At 39.1% G+C, this 17,123-nt stretch overlaps 1 pseudogene; it reads left to right on the forward strand.

The window, feature by feature from the left end:
• Positions 1-8,031: 8,031 nt before the first annotated feature.
• On the forward strand, positions 8,032-13,362 carry LOC101543672 (zinc finger CCHC domain-containing protein 10-like; annotated as a pseudogene).
• Positions 13,363-17,123: the final 3,761 nt, after the last annotated feature.

Here is a 17,123-nt window from a genome sequence, read left to right on the forward strand (position 1 = left end):
TAGCAGTGGAGAACTATCAAATGCCTCCTTGGCAATAGGACTGCTTTTCTTTTTTGGGGGAAACCCCAACAACGGTAGTGAGTTATGTGTTGAAACATGGAATGTAATCGTGATAAGGCGTAAATGAAGCGAAACATCATTTACAAGGGTGGGGACTGGGGAGGTGGGAGGGGGCGGCAGGTATACTGGGGGGGTTGGTGATGGAAGATGGGCACTGGTGAAGGGAAGGGTGTTTGAGAATTGTATAACCGACATAATCCTGAGAACTATGTAACCCTCCACATGGTGATTCAATAAAATTAAAAAAAAATTATAAAATAATTAATACAAAAATTATATCTTAGAAGTAGTAAGCAAACGAAGTCTGAGTGCATTGAGGGGAAAGCACAGTGATCATGGGCAGGCAAAATTAACAGTTATAGAAGTACAACTCTGGGTACTCTTGGGCAAGGGGATGATTGATTACTGAATGAAAAAGAGGAAGAAATTCTCTGGGATGACAAAAAATTTTAGATTACTTCATCTAAGGGCTAGACAAGGTCCTAATAAAAGTTTGGTAATAAAAGTAAACTAGATAGCAGGATAATTCTTATCTGAATTTTGTCTTTGGCCAACTTCTGAATATTGGTTTCCAAACTAGGCTATGTCTCAGAGAAACACTTTGGTTGAGTTCTGGGGTTGTTTTGCTATGGGAAAAAATCACAGAAGATTGAAGCAAATTCAGTTGCAAAGAATAGAACTAGAACACCATTGCCTGTTTTAAGAAAATTCTGATTTTGTGGTGATCCCTCATATAAAAAAAAACAGAGCCATGCTAGACTTCTCAAAATGTTCAGAGCCCATGATAATAGTATATTTATTCTCAGATGGAAGAGTGAGAGAGTGTGTAGCCCTCTTTGCTCTCATGCATATATGTTGGCTGTTTGATCTATATAAGATGTAACAGGAACCTACTCATGATTTTGTGACCAGGAGAGTTTGTTTACAAACCTTTCATTTGACTCAACAAATCTAGAAGAACAGTTTTTGCTGATTGTAATTTCTGAGGGCTCAAATGATAGCTCAGCGGTTAGGGCGCTCACCTTGCACGTGGCCTATTCGGGTTTGATTCCTCCACCCCTCTCGGAGAGCCCGGCAAGCTACCGAAGATATCTCGCCCACAAGGCAGAGCCTGGCAAACTACCCGTGGTGTATTCCTTATGCTAAAAACAGTAACAATAAGTCTCACAACGGAGACATTACTGGTGCCCGCTCAAGCAAATGGATGAGCAACGGGATGACAGTGACAGTGACTATTCAGAGGGCAGATAGAAAATAATGATTGGAGTGCACATGATTCAAGTCTTTGTGTGATTAGGACTGGGGAAAAAAAAAACACCCTAATTGCTCCTATCTGATTAAAAACTAGATGATAAGGGATGAATTTTAAAGTAGGCCAGATTACAGCTGAGATATGGGTTTGTGAAGAAAACAGCTTTGCAACTGGTCTTCTGTATCTGAACCCCAATTTTACTGGCTCTCCTTACCTCAGGTGAGTTACTTCCCCTCTGTGGCTCAATTTTCTCTTCTGTAAAATGAGGATAATGGTATGTATCTCTCAGGGTACTTTACAGAGATAAGCTGAGGACAGGTAAATGCCTTAAATTAGTACATGACTCAAAGCTTTCAGTAAATGTTGGTTTTTATCACTGTTAGTAACTGTTTTGTTACGTGTTGGTCAAAACAAAATGATTCCTTAATCTCTCACAATGAACAGAAAGTGCTAATTTGGTCTTATCTCGAAATGTAATGTCAGGGATGTGATAAAGATACCTTCCAAACGCCAAATTATTTTAATGGAAAATGTTTGGCATGCTCACTCTTATGAAGCATATTTCTTAAACATTTTGGTCAATTATCTGTTAGATCATACCTACTGTTATCTGTTTTCCCCTGAGTAATTCTATTGCACTCACACAGCTAGTTTTCACTTGGGGTTTGCTATCTTATTCATGATAATAAATTCTATGAATAAATGGTATTAAGTTTATCGCAGGACAATGGAGATAGTGAAAACCAATTTAAACTTCTTCCTAGGATTTTTAAACTTGAGACTAAAGAAAGCCTGTTTTTCTCTTTAATGGCATAGCTACGGGATATGAGCCAAAGAGCTTTTTAGAAGCTGTGTCATCACCCTCTGGAAAAGACAACCTTGTGAGTGGCGAGATGATGCTTCACGAGTGGATTGTCTCACTGTCCCAGAGATTGGAACTTTGACATCAGAGTGTCTTGGGATCCATGCTCACCCTGATGACAGTCCGAGGTATGAATCCTTCCTTGTTCCTTCTAGTCTCAGGCTGTTTGCCAGCAGTCTTCGGCATTCCTTGGCGGGCCACAGCAACACTCTCAGAGGTTCCCAAACATGCTTGGCCAACAGCCCGATTTGCAGGAAAAAAGATTCCCTCACGCCCCTTTGGAAGCCACACCCCTCTGGGAAAGGTAAACAAACTCCCCCCAACACACACATGTGCCCCATTGCACTGACGCTACGGTCACACCCAAGCATCCTCAGGGGGGCTGGGATCTCTGAGGTCAGGGAACTTTGTTCTAAGGCATGGTCAGCTTCTCACCGTGTGCTTGGTGATCCTTAGACATGTGTTCTAGTCTCTTGTCAAGGACACCATACTGAATTATGACTCCATTTCTACCTGACACCTCCTGTGTAAAGACCCTATTGCTGGATAAGGCCATATTCTAAGATTCTGAAAAATCTGAGCATATTTTTTTGTTTCCTTGGTTGGTTTTGGATCACACCCAGCAGTATTCAGAGGCTATTCCTGACTCAGTGCCTGAAGGGTGAGGGGTGGTTATTCCTGACAGTGCTGGGGGACCATCAGATGACAGGAGACTGAACCCAGACCTCCTGCATGGAAATGCGTGTTTAGACCATTAAGCTCTCTCTATAAGCCCTGGCATATTCTTTTTGGCTGAAAAATTACAATCTGTAACACTTTCCCAATTGAAGATTTTGCAGTTCCATCAGTATTATAGGATTGGCCTCTTGAACTTTGGGACCTTAAGCCATCTCCAGATAAATAGTGTCAGAATTGAGTTTAATTGTAGGCTATGCCACTGTTATCACAGAGTTGCTTGGAGCTGTGGGGAAAACCCCATGTTGGAACAGCATGCTAGAATCTTAGACTCCCAAATTTCCTTATCTAGCTGTGGTGAAGGATAGGCAGTTTGGGGAGCCATGAGGACTGGAATTCTTGATTACACTGAAACAGAATCTTCTTGCTATCATAATATTCCAGAAGAAGAAGAAATGGTAGTATGAAATAAGGCAGGCCAGAGGGTACGATAGCAGAAGTGTCCATGTATAAACTAATGGCATTTATATTTGCCTTGAGTAGGAGATCCACTGGAGATTGTAAGTAGAGGAGTGATGTGGCGGGCTTGCTTGCTTCCTGCCTGCCTGCGGCAGGATGGAAGGGGTAGGGGGCTGATGAGGGGAGTACGGGGGGGTATTAGTGATTGCAAAGGCTGGGGCAGGGGTGGGGCTGAAAGCCTGGCTCTGCACAGTACCAACTGCAGAATAGGCAGATTCTTTTCTGACTATAACTAATTTCCTTTTAGAAAATGTTTGATTTCTTGGTACAATGCCAGAAAAAGGCTACATCTTACATTAAAACATGAAATTAAGGGCTGGAGAGAGAATACAATTGGTAGGGCAGAGCCAGGAAATACAAACGAAATATACAACATATATGAAATTAAAAGCCCCCTACTACTCGTGAAGACTAGTCTAATATTTAATTCTCATCAGTTATTAAATAGCAATATAAGTAAATCCCAATGTATTAGAAAATTATTTGTGCAGCATAATTATTCCTCAAGCTAGGATGAAATATTTGTCTCTTTTTATAATAGGCATTTTGTGTGTGTGTGTGTGTGTGTGTGTGTGTGTATGTGTGATATCTATATATGATAGTGGAAAAGTCCCAAAATGTCTTTCTGGCCACAAGAAATCTTGCTTTAGACATAAAAATCACCATCAATACACAAAATAACATTTACTGGAAAAGATACATATGTACACACAACCACGAAAATGTGTAAATCTGTAACTGTACCCTCATGGTTATTCACTAATAAAAAATAATAATAAAAATGGAAATAAAAAACATTATATGTTTTGGTTTTTGTTTTTAGTTGAATCATCATGAGATACACAGTTTCAAAGTTGTCCATGGTTGGGCACCAACTGCCCTCCCTTCATCATCGTACATTTCCCGCCACCAATGTCCCCAGTTTCCCTCCTGCCTGCCCCCAGCCTACCTCTGTGGCAGACACTTTTCTTCTTTCTTCTCTCCCTCCCTCCCTTCTTCTCTCTCCCTCTCTCTGTCTCTCTCTCTGTCTTTCTGTCTCTGTCTCTGTCTCCCCACCCCCCAAGCAATACACTCTTATCCATTTCTGGGTCATAATCGGGACCCGAAACTAATATTCGTCTTGTCCTGAACATTAATTCCACATTGAATTCATGTGTATTGCCTTGCCAAATTAGAATTAAATTGACCAAGTTGGACACGATCACATTTAGTCTTCTTTCTGTTGGCGGATGGATTATTTAAATTGGGTTACAGTATAAGAAGGGGAGCCCCGAGAAATCATTCGGGCGTTCTTTGAGGGCCCTTTGGCTGATTTCCCCTTTAACTAGTGGCACAGAGGCCCTTTCAACACCCAGAAATAGATCTCCTATTGAGCCTCTGTTTATCTCCTCTGACCATAAAAAGCAGCTGGCTCTGCAGGAAAACCTGGTGGCTGCAATCAACTCCAGGAGGCCACAAAACAGAATCCTGAGTAACAAGAATAATGACAGCTCAAAGGACTTTAGGAGTCATGTTGCTAGCTCATTGCTACACCCATTCGGCTCCCCATGGAGGAAATCTATGAAATAAACATCATACATTGCTGTACAATTTCCTGTAGGCACCAGAAGTACTCAATCATCCTGCCCCTCTCAGCTTTGCTTCATTATGACTAGTTATTAGACATCTATTATATGGCTGATGGTGCTTTCTTAAATGGAAAGAATTTTTAAAAGGTTTGATTGATCCAATTGTTCTCACCTCCATTTATTTTGTTTTCCGAGTTTCTCAGTTTGAGACTAATATCAAGTTATAAAAAAGAGAAGGCAGCACCAGCCTTTTTAAGGCCCCCCGGGGTCAATAAGAGGTTTCTGTTGGAAGATTTCACACGTTGTTACTAAATGATTAGCAGGTCATTAGGAAATAGCTTCAACCATGTCTCCAATCTCTGAGCATAGCCATTAAGGAACTATGCTGACTGCATATCTTTTCTACGAATGAATTAATAGAGACCTGGGAAACTATGATAATCTTTAATAGAATTAATAGAGACCTGGGAAACTGTGATAATCAAGAGATTTGTGTCCAGGAGCACAAACCAGGAAAAGTAGCAAGAGCAACAAAATGACCGTCTGAAACCTACTTCACAATGGCCATTTCGACCTCACATGGTGCGATTTTCTTAAATAGCCCACTTCCCCCAAAGGTCTCAAACCTTTTACCTAAAAACCTCTTGACACTTAAAAACAAAACAAAACACTAAAGCTACAGGCATTATTTTTCCTCAGACTTTTTAAAATTAAAGCAATTTTGCATTGTAATTTAAATTTCAGGTATGCATCATTATAAATCAACGTCATGAATAGGTAGCAGTGTTTGTTTTAAAATTCTAGGTCTTCACACAATTTATTGCATCTACTTAACTTCTTTTTCTAAAACGAAAATCAGTGTTCCTGAGGAGAATTGGTTCTGCTGTGTTGCTGCAAACTCTCCCCCAGTGAAAGCAACAGAAATTTAAAAAGACAACTACCTGAGCAGGCTGAATAAACAAGAGCAGACAGATTGCTGTGGGAAGTCAAAACATGGGGAAGAACACCCATGGTGGTAGGGTCTCCGGCTTCTTTCTCTACGGATTTTGCACAAAGGCACAGGGCTATTAACATTCCAGTAGAACCATCTGCTATCTTTGCTTGCCTTTTGAATAACGGGGGGGGGGGGGGGGGGGGGGGGGGGGGGGGCGGAGGGACAGGCCAGGAAGGAAACCTGGAAGAGGAAAGATGAGGAAGGAGAAATGAACAGCAAGAGGAAATCTCATCAAAGACAGAGAGGTTGCTAGGAAATGAAGCAAACTGAATTTGAATTTGAGAGGCCAACACAGCAATATCTAGAAAAATCAAGTGAATCCAAGAATAAAAGAGTTAGTAAACTTGAAGCTAGATCAATAAGAAAAATATATTGATAAGAAAGGCATAGCATCCTAAAGGTTCATGACATGATATCGGAAGTTGTAATAAATGAGTACTTGGAATCCCAGACAGAAAGAGATTGGAGACTAGATTGTGAAGTGCTCAGAGAAGACTTTTGGGGAAATTCATTCATTTAGTTATGGCAATGATTTATACATATATGTGAAAGTCATTCCACATATACTTTAATTTTAACTTTCTTCAAATTTATATTTTAAGTAAATGAATTTAGTGTCAGTTGTATTTCAGAAAAATTGCTTTAAAATATACATTATATAAGTACATAAAAAAAGACAAGAACATTCCTATATTAAATGAGATTATTTTTGATTTTTTTTTTTTGTTTTAGGGCCATAGAGCTCAGGAGTTACTCCTGGATCTGTGCTGAGGAACTATTTTTGGTATGCTCAGGGGTCTATATGGGGTGCCCAGGATTGAACCCGGGTCGGCTACTTGCAAGGCAAATGCCCTCCCCCCTGTACTATCACTCTGGCCCTGTTAATTTTCTTTATATGTATTTTTTCTGAGTTTCCATGTGTATTTTTGACTCCACCATTCTTCCTGCACTAACATAGGCCTCAGAGACCTGGGCCCTACAAAAACAGGATGAGAACAGTATTCGGGTATTCCAAAGAGGAATCGAAAGAGCTATGCTTGGAATATCACATTTCACTCAAGTGAGAGAAGGAATCCGGAGTTCAGACCTCTGTTGACAATCAAGAATCAGGGACGCTGTCTCGTTTGCCAAGGCGTCAAAAATCAGATGGGCCAGACACGTGATGCGATTTAGAGAGGACTGCTGCACTAGAGCTGTTACCGACTGGATTCCACGGGACGTCAAAAGACTGTGTGGCCGCCCACCTACGAGATGGTCAGACTTCTTCATCAAAACCCTGAATGAAACCCTGAATGAATGGTTTGAGGCTCTTCGTGTTCCTGGAGTGAGCAGATGCCATTGGGCTACACAACTCAACAGGGACAAATGGAGATATAATTGGCGCCCGCTCAAGCAAATCGAAGATCAACGAGATGACAAGTGATACAAGTGATTCCATGTGTATATTGTTCTGTTGTGTTTAAATCTATATTTTCAGAAATTGGAAAAGCTGAAATTTTTTCCAAGTAAGTGATTTATATTAAATATGACTATACTCAAGTATTGTTGAATGGGTAAATGAGGTCATGGAAGGAAACGATACTTGGTGTGATCCTCATGTTGCACAGACAAAAGTTAAAGAGAAATATGATAACCTGGACTTCTAGTGTTATAATTCAATATTTTCTTAATAAAAACATATTAACAAAATACATAGTATTACATACCAGGTTTATATTTGAATATTTTCCATTAAAGTTTTAAAGAAGTTTAAATCTTATATTTTCTTATCTATTGGATAGTATGTATTTTTAAAGTAGTTTAAAGTTAGTATTAAGTTGTTGATTCTTGCTTGGTTGTAAGAGAAGAAAAACAGAAGTACATTAATCAGAAGTAATTCTTTCCACACTTAAATGCTCAAACCTAAGCCAAAAAATAAATAAACCAATCTATAACTCAGAATGAATATGAGTTCAAATTACCTTCTGAATTTATTTTTAATGCCTTCTCGTTACTTATGAATAAGAAACCCAGCTTATCATAATATTTTGCTATTTTTATATCATGACAATTGTTTCCATAACCGGTTGAAATACTAGGTAAGAATTTTGTGTGGGCTAAAATGGCAGCTCCCATGTCTCGGCTCATAGCCCAGAGACAAGCTAAAGCAAATAAGCAACATGTAAGATGCCATAAATGCTTGGAATTTGAACAGTGAGCTTATGAATGCACAGGGAAAAGAAAATATTCAACACAGGCCTTCAAGAACAGCAGTACTAATAAAAGGTCTAAGAGAAAAAGAAAATAGATTACGATGGCAACAAACCAGTGGAGAAACAAATGTAGAAAGACCAAGAAAAATAGGTGTAACAGTATAAGCAGTTCCAGTGACAAGGGCAATGACAGTTCAGCCAGGGACTTCTCATGAGAGTGAAGAAACATCAGCCTCCTCAGAAGCCAGTGACATTGATGAAAGATCCTCTGGTTCGTCATCTCAGCCTCCTCCACACGCTCTTGCCCTCCTCTGATTCAGACTAGAATTCCAGCTCTACCATTCCGAGCAGTGCCAGTATAGCCACCAGAGCAGAAGAAAAATAAATTGAGTTGCTCCAGCCATACTGAATTGACGGACTAAAAACATTAGTGGAATTCCCAACAGAAAATTTAGAATATATTAAGTACAAATAAGTGAATTGGCTGAAGTCTCTAGAGTTCAAAGTTTCTAAATATTTGACAAAGCAAGAACATAGTTATTAATAATTATATATCTATAATGGCTTTACATGATAAACCTTGGCTTTCTTTTTTATCTCTAACATATCCCCAGTACTTAATCTGACCTAAAATTCAGTCACTCCTTTTTTGTGCTGACATTTGTTAAACATTTCCCTCTGTGAAATAATTTTTTTTAATATGGAGGTTCTGTCTCTGCTTAGCTTTTCCTTTTTTAAATTTTTTTATTAGTGAATCACCGTGAGGTACAGTTGCAAATTTATGAACTTTCATGTTTGCATTTCAGTCATACAATACAGTGTTCATTAACCCATCCCTTCACCAGTGCCCTTTTTCTCCACCAATGTTCCCAGTATCCCTCCCACCACACCCACCCAATTCCCCACCACCCCACCCCGCCTATTCGGCAGGGCATTCTTTTTTGTTCTCTCTCATTTTGGGTGTTGTAGTTTGCAATAGAGTAATTGAGTGGCCATCATGTTTGGTCTATAGTCTACTTTCTGCACGCATCTTGTAACCTGAATGGATCCTCCCAGTATCCTCTACTTGGTGCTCCTGTCTCTATCTCAGCTGCCTTTTCCCCCAACATGTGAGGCCAGTTTCCAAGCTGTGGGGAAGACCTCCTGGTCCTTATCTCTACTAGTCTTGGGTGTTAGTCTCCCATTCTGTTACTTTTTATTCCACAGGTGAGTGCAATCTTTCTATGTCTGTCTCTCTCTTTCTGACTCATTTCACTCAACATGATACTTGCCATGTTAATCCACTTATACGCAAATTTCATGAGTTTATCTTTTCTAACAGCTGCATAGTATTCCATAGTACATATAGTATACATAGTACACATAGTATTGTGTAGATGTACCAATGATTCTTTAACCAGTCATCTGTTTTGGGGCACTCCGTTTTTTTTTCCAGATTTTGACTATTGTAAACAGTGCTGTGATGAACATACAAATGCAGATGTCATTTCTACTATACCTTTTTGCCTCTCTGGGATATATTCCCAGGAGTAGTATTGCTGGGTCAAATGGGAGCTCAATTTCTAATTTTTTGAGAATCGTTCATATTGTTTCCAAAAGGGCTGAACCAGTCGACATTGATGTGAAGATTCTCAACAAAATATTAGCAAATAGAATTCAACAACTCATCAAAAAGATCATACACCACAATCAAGTGAAATTCATCCCGGGGATGCAAGGATGATTTAACATTCGGAATCAATCAAAATAATCCATCATATTAACAAAAGAAAAGATAAGAACCATATGATCATATCAATAGATGCATAGAAAGCATTTGACAAGATCCAACACCCATTTATGATAAAAACTCTCGCCAAAATGGGTATGGAAGGAACTTTCCCCATATATTCAAAGCCATCTACTACAAGCTTATGGCAAGCATCATCCTCAATGGAGAAAAACTAAGAGCCTTCCCTCTAATGTCAGGAACAAGACAAGGATGCCCACTCTCTCCACTTCTGTTCAATATAGTAATGGAAGTACTTGCAATCGCAGTTAGGCAAGAAAAAGATATTAAGGGCCTCTGTGAAATAATTAAGTGCAGCACTTTGTTATGTGTTCATGCTATGTATCACATATGTTTTCAGGAAAATACATTCAGAATCCCAGTGAGTTTCTAATGCTTTTGGCTCAGTGTTATATAAAATTAAATATATTGTTGCTATTAGATAACTCCTGGCTGGAGCGATAGCACAGCCGTTGGGCGTTTGCCTTTCACGCGGCCGACCTGAGTTCGTTTCCTCCGCCCCTCTCAGAGAGCCCGGCAAGCTACCGAGAGTATCGAGCCTGGCAAGCTACCCGTGCATATTGGATATGCCAAAAACAGTAACAATAAGTCTCTCAATGAGAGACGTTACTGGTGACCGCTCGAACAAATTGATGAGCAACAGGTTGACAGTGATTAGAAAACTCCTACTGTTAAAAAATAAGCTCTAATTTTACATTAAAAAAAAGAATTTGAGGGGATGGAGTGATACCACAGTGGGTAGGGCATTTGCTTTGTATGCGGCCAACCCGGGTTTGATTCCCAGCATCCCATGTGGTCCCCTGGGTAAATCCTGAATTCAAAGCCAGGAGTGACCCCTGTGCAAAAAAATAAAAAAAGAATTTGAGCGTCTGGGAGATTATGGTGCATGCCTAACACTCATGACTCAGATTTAATTCTCTGCACCACATGGAACCCCAAGCATCCTGGAGGTACAGTCTTGGGGACCACCAAGCAGCTCTGGGTGTGGCCCAGAGGCCTCCAAGCACCCCAAAAGAGTCCCTGCTGTCCCCTGCTCTGTGAGTGACATCACATCCTTGCACTCTTCTGCTGAACCGAAGATCTAGTTGGTTCCTGGTGGGGCCGCTGAACTTACTGAGCACTGCTTAGGAACACCACCTCTAAAAAAAAAAAGGGTTGAAGACATAGTACAAGAGTTAAGGATTTGCATGTTGCTGACATCAGTATTTGCCTCAGGTGCAGTCAGTTGTACCCCAGAGCACAACCAGGGCCCCAGCCCTGTTGGGTGTGGTCCTGGAAGCACTCAAATACCACCAGCATGGCCTGGGTAACCTCCCAACACACACCCTTTGCACTGTAGGACAGAACAACACATATCCACAGGCCCTGCATGGAACTGCAACCTGCTTGCCCAAGTAACTCTGGGAGAGACTCCCTGACCTTCTGAGCATTTCACACACACACACACACACACACACACACACACACACACACACATGCACAAAGTAAAAAAGCACTGCAGCACTGTAGCACTGTCGTCCTGTTGTTCATCCATTTACTCAAGCGGGCACCAGTAACGTCTCCATTGTGAGACTTGTTACTGTTTTCGCATATCGAATACACCACGGGTACTTGCCAGGCTCTGACATGTGGGCAGGATACTCTTGATAGCTTTCTGGGCTTTCCATGATAGACAGAAAAATTGAACCCAGGTCAGCCATGTGCAAGGCAAAAGGCTTCCCTGCTGTGCTACCGCTCCAGTAAAAAAAAACAATTTCTAAATAAAAATAATTTTTTGTGTGGTCTTAAACACATTATTTCTATTTTGTGACAAAAGAACTCACATTTTGTGGATATGGGCAGAAAAAGTACACAGCTTGCTAAATAAATGTACCTTTATTTATTTGCTGCTACAGAAACTTGAAGTAGAAGCCACCTAAGGCAATTTTACATACACTTATATTATAAGTATTTTCCTCTCATTTTAGGCTCCATTTTTATTTTAGTACATAGTTATCTTTTACTTTAGGAGAAGTTACAGTCTAATCTAAATGGTTCTTCTTCACTTGCACTTAAAGAGAAAAGAAGCAAAATTTTGTGGACCAAAATTCAATTCATATCCTACTCAATGTAGTTGGGGATAATTACATTTCACTACTTCACTGTTATCAAGTGGCCTTGCAAGCTCAGAGTCTCTAACTAAGCCTTGCAAAAAAGTAGAGCTCAAGAGTGGATCTTGTTTAAAGTAACACTTACTGGGGAATATTAATTCATGAAACAGAAATGAGAAGCTGAAAAGAGAGAAAGTTTGTACAAGTATGGTTTAGTGGTTGCCTCTGTGGAAAACTGGGCCTCAATCCTAATCTTTTATTTATTTATTAAAAAAAATTTGGGGAGGGTCACACCTGGCGATGCACAGGGGTTATTCCTGGCTCATGCACTCAGGAATTACTCCTGGAGGTGCTCGGGGGACCATAAGGGATACTGGGAATCGAACCCGGGTCGGCCGCATGCAAGGCAAACGCCCTACCTGCTGTGCTATTGCTTCAGCCCGAATCTTTTATTTTTAAAAATTTTTTTTAATGAATCACCATGAGATACAATTACAAATTTACAAACTTCCGTGATTATGTTTCAGTCATACAATGATCGAGTATTCATCCTTCTAACAGTGCCCATTCTCCACCACCAATGTTCCCAGTATCCCTCCTTCCACCCTCCTCCACCTCTTCCACACTCCCCCCACCCCGCCTCTGTGGCAGGCGCATTCCCTTTTACTCTCTCTTGTTTAGGGTGTTATGGTTCGCAATATCGCAATATGGGTACTAAGTGGCCATCAAGTTCGGTCCATAATCTATTTTCAGCAAATATCGCCAATCCTGAGCAAGCCCTCCAAGCATCATTTAACTGGTGATCCCTTCTCTATCTCAGCTGCCTTTTCCCCCAGCATGTGAGGCCAGCTTCCAAACAATGGATCAATCCTCCTCTTCCTTATCTCTACTGTCCTTGGGTGTTAGCCTCCCATTATGTTACTTTATATTCCACAAATGAATGCAGTCATTCTATGTCTGTCCCTCTCTTAGCATGCTACTCTCCATGTTGATTCACTTACATGCAAATTTTATGACTTCATCTTTTCTAATAGCTGCATAGTATTTCACTGTGTAGTTGCACCAGAGTTTCTTTAACCAGTCATCTGTTCTTGGGCACTCAGATTTTTTCCAAATTCTGGCTCTCAATCCTAATCTTACAGGAACTTCTGAACAGCCATACAGAATGTGACTTTCAGTTGCTCATGCCAAAGACAGAAGGAAAGATTTATTCATCAACTCTCATGTTACCTATTTCCCAAGGACTGCCCAGAGAGAATAAACACATTCACACTTCCATGTGGATACACGGATCTCAAAGACTCAGCAATCTCCAAAGGACATCAAATGAAAAAGAGGTAGAGTCTTTCCAAGAGATTTGAGGGTAGGGCCTGCTACATTGATTGCCTCTGCGAGGTTATAGGGAGGAAATGACTGGAACTGTGAGAGCACACAAGGTCTAACGTAATATTGTAGGGAGAAAGAGATCAGGAAATAAGAGAAAAGGGCAATTTTATTCATTTGAAGCAAGAAAATTAGCCTGCAAAACACACACACAAACACATACTCTCAATTAGTAATTGTGTGTATGTCTTGGAACAACTTTCCCTCAAGTTGTGAGAGTCCATTACTTACATCTCATCTCCTCTGTGTTTATTAGCACTTAGCAGGCAGTTTGAAACTGGTGAAGAGGAATATTTACACTGGCAAATCATAAACATGAGAGCATTTCATTGTTTACTTCTGTGTTAAGAGAATAGAAAACTAATTTATCTGAACATAGTACGGTGTATGAAAATAAGTGAGAGCTCATGTACATATACATGCATGATAAGATATAACTTGTTTTTAAGTTGTATTTTGGTAAAATAATAAAGGTAAATAAATATGAAAAAACAGTAATTTTTAGTACCAAAATAGAAATCAGTCAAATTTTTCACAGAAACCTTCTGTGAAAAAAAAACAGACTTGAAAATATGAATAAAATGCTAATATTAACACATACCATCACTCCAATTAAAAAGAGAAAAAAAGTGTTACCTGTTCAGATGATTATCTTAATACAAATCTTACTACTTGTTATGGGTTGAGTTGTGTCCCCCTAAAACTCATATCCTAAAGCCTTCAGCCCAATACCCCAGAAGTGACTAAATTTGGAAATCACTCTTATGTAGATGATTAAGTTCAACGAAGGTCACTAGGGTGGTTCCTATTCCAGAATGACTGGTGTCATTTTTAAGAAGAGGTAATTAGAAAATAGTTGTTGCCAGCAGGAAGACCACAGAGAAGAAAATACATGGAGAAGCCATTTGCTAGACAAGGTGAAAATTCATAGTAGGAACAAGCCCTGCTCACATCTTGACCCCAGGCTTCCAATATCCAGAATTAGGAGAATGTTAATTTCCATTATTTATGCCCACTCAGCCTGTGGTGGTGTGTGAGGACAGCCCAAGTTAACTAACAAATCAGCACAATTTCAATTTAGTCTTGACAATCAGGGCAGGGAGAGCTTTTAAGAACCAGTGAGCAGGACCCACTGAGACAATGTGAGGGGGAAGGTCATGATAATCTATTACAACCTTAGTATGTCCACAGGAAATGCACCAGATATTCAAGGAGAAGCTCCCAAGGGTGCAAAAGTCCTATAATACCTTCAAATCTCCATTCTCATTTTAATAAGCACGCATTTTATAATTCAAGCAGCTATTTATTCAGAGAGCCTAGAACACACAAAAGAGAACCCTCTACAAAGGCAAATGCATCAATTCTAGAATTGTCTTTGCTCTCAGGAACCAGAGCTTTTCTACATATGACTATCCCAGGTGAATTATTAGTACAGTAACTATGCCAATATAAAACTACCATAATATATTAAATTGCACACTTATTTTCATAACACTAATAACTAGTAAATATGACTAAAATAGAAGCATCCTTTGGTAACACTCTAGCTTGTATTAAAATGCACAGGGAAACATAGATACATCTATATACCTATATTGTATAATATATTCATAATTGTTTATAACATATACACATATGATATTCAAATATTGCATATTTATATAATGTATGTGTATACACACATATATACATACATATATGTATATTACCTGAATCATGATACAGTTACTAAAGACATAGTAATTAGGGGCTGCAGCAATGGTACAGCGGGTAGAGCATTTCCCTTTCGTGGCATCAAGCCCGGTTCAATTCCCAGCATCCCATATGGTCCCCCGAGCACTGCCAGGAGTAATTCCTGAGTACAAAGCCAGGAGTAACCCCTGTGTATCACCAGGTGTGACCTAGAAAGCCCCCCCGCCAAAAAAAAGACATAGTAATTATAATTATTATCCTGGAATCCCTTTTACATTTTTAAAATCACATATTCTTCCTTTTTAAAACAACACACTCTTCTTCACTTTGTAAAAGAGTTTAACCCTTGTCCATCTGAGATGATCCAGAGTTATGTAGGGAGCAATGGCTTTGGGCTTGAACTCCTTGTCTTCTTACAATTTCTTTATTGCATCTTGAAATGAGCAGTTAGTGTACAGTGGTGCATTTATTTTAGTCTAGTGACATAACCTCTTGCTTAATTTTTTCTGACATACATATATATGAATATAGTATATGGACTGGAGTGATAGCACAGCAGGTAGGGCATTTGCCTTGCATGCGGCCGACCCTGGTTCAATTTCTCCATCCCTCTCAGAGAGCCCTGCAAGCTACCAAGAGTATTCAGCCCCTATGGCAGAGCCTGGCAAGCTACCCGTGGCATTTTCGATATGGCAAAAACAGTTAACAATAAGTCTCACAATGGAGACATTACTGGTGCCCGCTTGAGCAAATCAATGAACAATGGGATGACACTGATACAGTGACACAGTGATAGTATATGATATGTAGTTACTATGTTACATGTCACATATTTAGTGCTCATGGAAAAGCAAAGAAGAAAGAAGAAAAACTTAATCTTAGAAATCTAAAGTTGTTTGACATAGTAACAGTACAAGGTTTTAGCTTTAGAGAGACTTATTTCCTACAGTTAAAGCCTTAACTATGTAATTTTGGGCAAATTAATGAATCTTACTTCAATTTCTATGTTTACAAACAAAAAAATTGCAAAGCAACTTAACTCACAGAGCATTGAAAATCAAAACTGCTATTCTTTATATCAAAGCCTTATAATATCCCATGAAACAATGTTAAATCTAAAAAGATCAAGGTGAAACTACAGCAATAAAACAATCTCATTTGTTTATCTATAATAATCTCATTTGTAAAATGGAGATAATATATCTCATTTAAGGGATATTATGAAGAATAGAATTGTTTATGCATGTAAACTGCCTAGAAAAGTACATGAAACAAAATAGATAATTTTTTAAATGATAGTAACTACCATTATTGAATTGTTATCTTTGAAATAAGAAATTTTATTGCTTATGTCTTAAAGGGCTTATGATTTGGAGCCCTCTGGTGTTCACAGTGGTTACTACACTTCTAAGTGGGCAGGTTTGTATTAAACTATCTTAAATCCGAGTTTAAGATAGGTCTAATAATTTACATATGCTTTGACACACATAAATCAGATGTTGCTTATTTAATATCTAGTTAAACTATTTTTGTTTTATTACAAAAACAAAATTTCTATCATTATGAAAAACATTTAACGACTATGTTTTTAACATACAGAGAAATAACTTTTGGGTTGGAGAGATAGTACAGGGGTTTAGGTGCTTGCCTTGCACATAACCACCCCTGGCATGGTTATGGGGCCTCATGTTATGCTCCCTTCTGTGAGCAGCAGCCGTGAGTTCTAGAGGATGGCCGATGAGATTATCTGGCGCTGGCAGGAAGTGGCTTATAGAAATTAATCATTATAAGTTGACTTTTATTAATTTACTTTCTGATAAATTTGCCATTCTTCTAAGTTTTTTTTTTGACCAAGTAATATGAAATAAAATTTCTATATGCCTCTCACAGGGGGCAAAAAAAGTTTTATTTAAGATGCAATAAGATCCAAGCACAAAATAAAGTTTAATACAATATATTTAGATACCAGATTTGAAAACTTAGTTATGAAAATAAGAATAGGCAGAATCTTATATCATATTAAAGGCTTTGAATTTCTTGATTTACA

This window comes from Sorex araneus, chromosome 4 (assembly GCF_027595985.1).
Source record: "Sorex araneus isolate mSorAra2 chromosome 4, mSorAra2.pri, whole genome shotgun sequence".
In the NCBI taxonomy this organism is placed as follows: domain Eukaryota; kingdom Metazoa; phylum Chordata; class Mammalia; order Eulipotyphla; family Soricidae; genus Sorex; species Sorex araneus.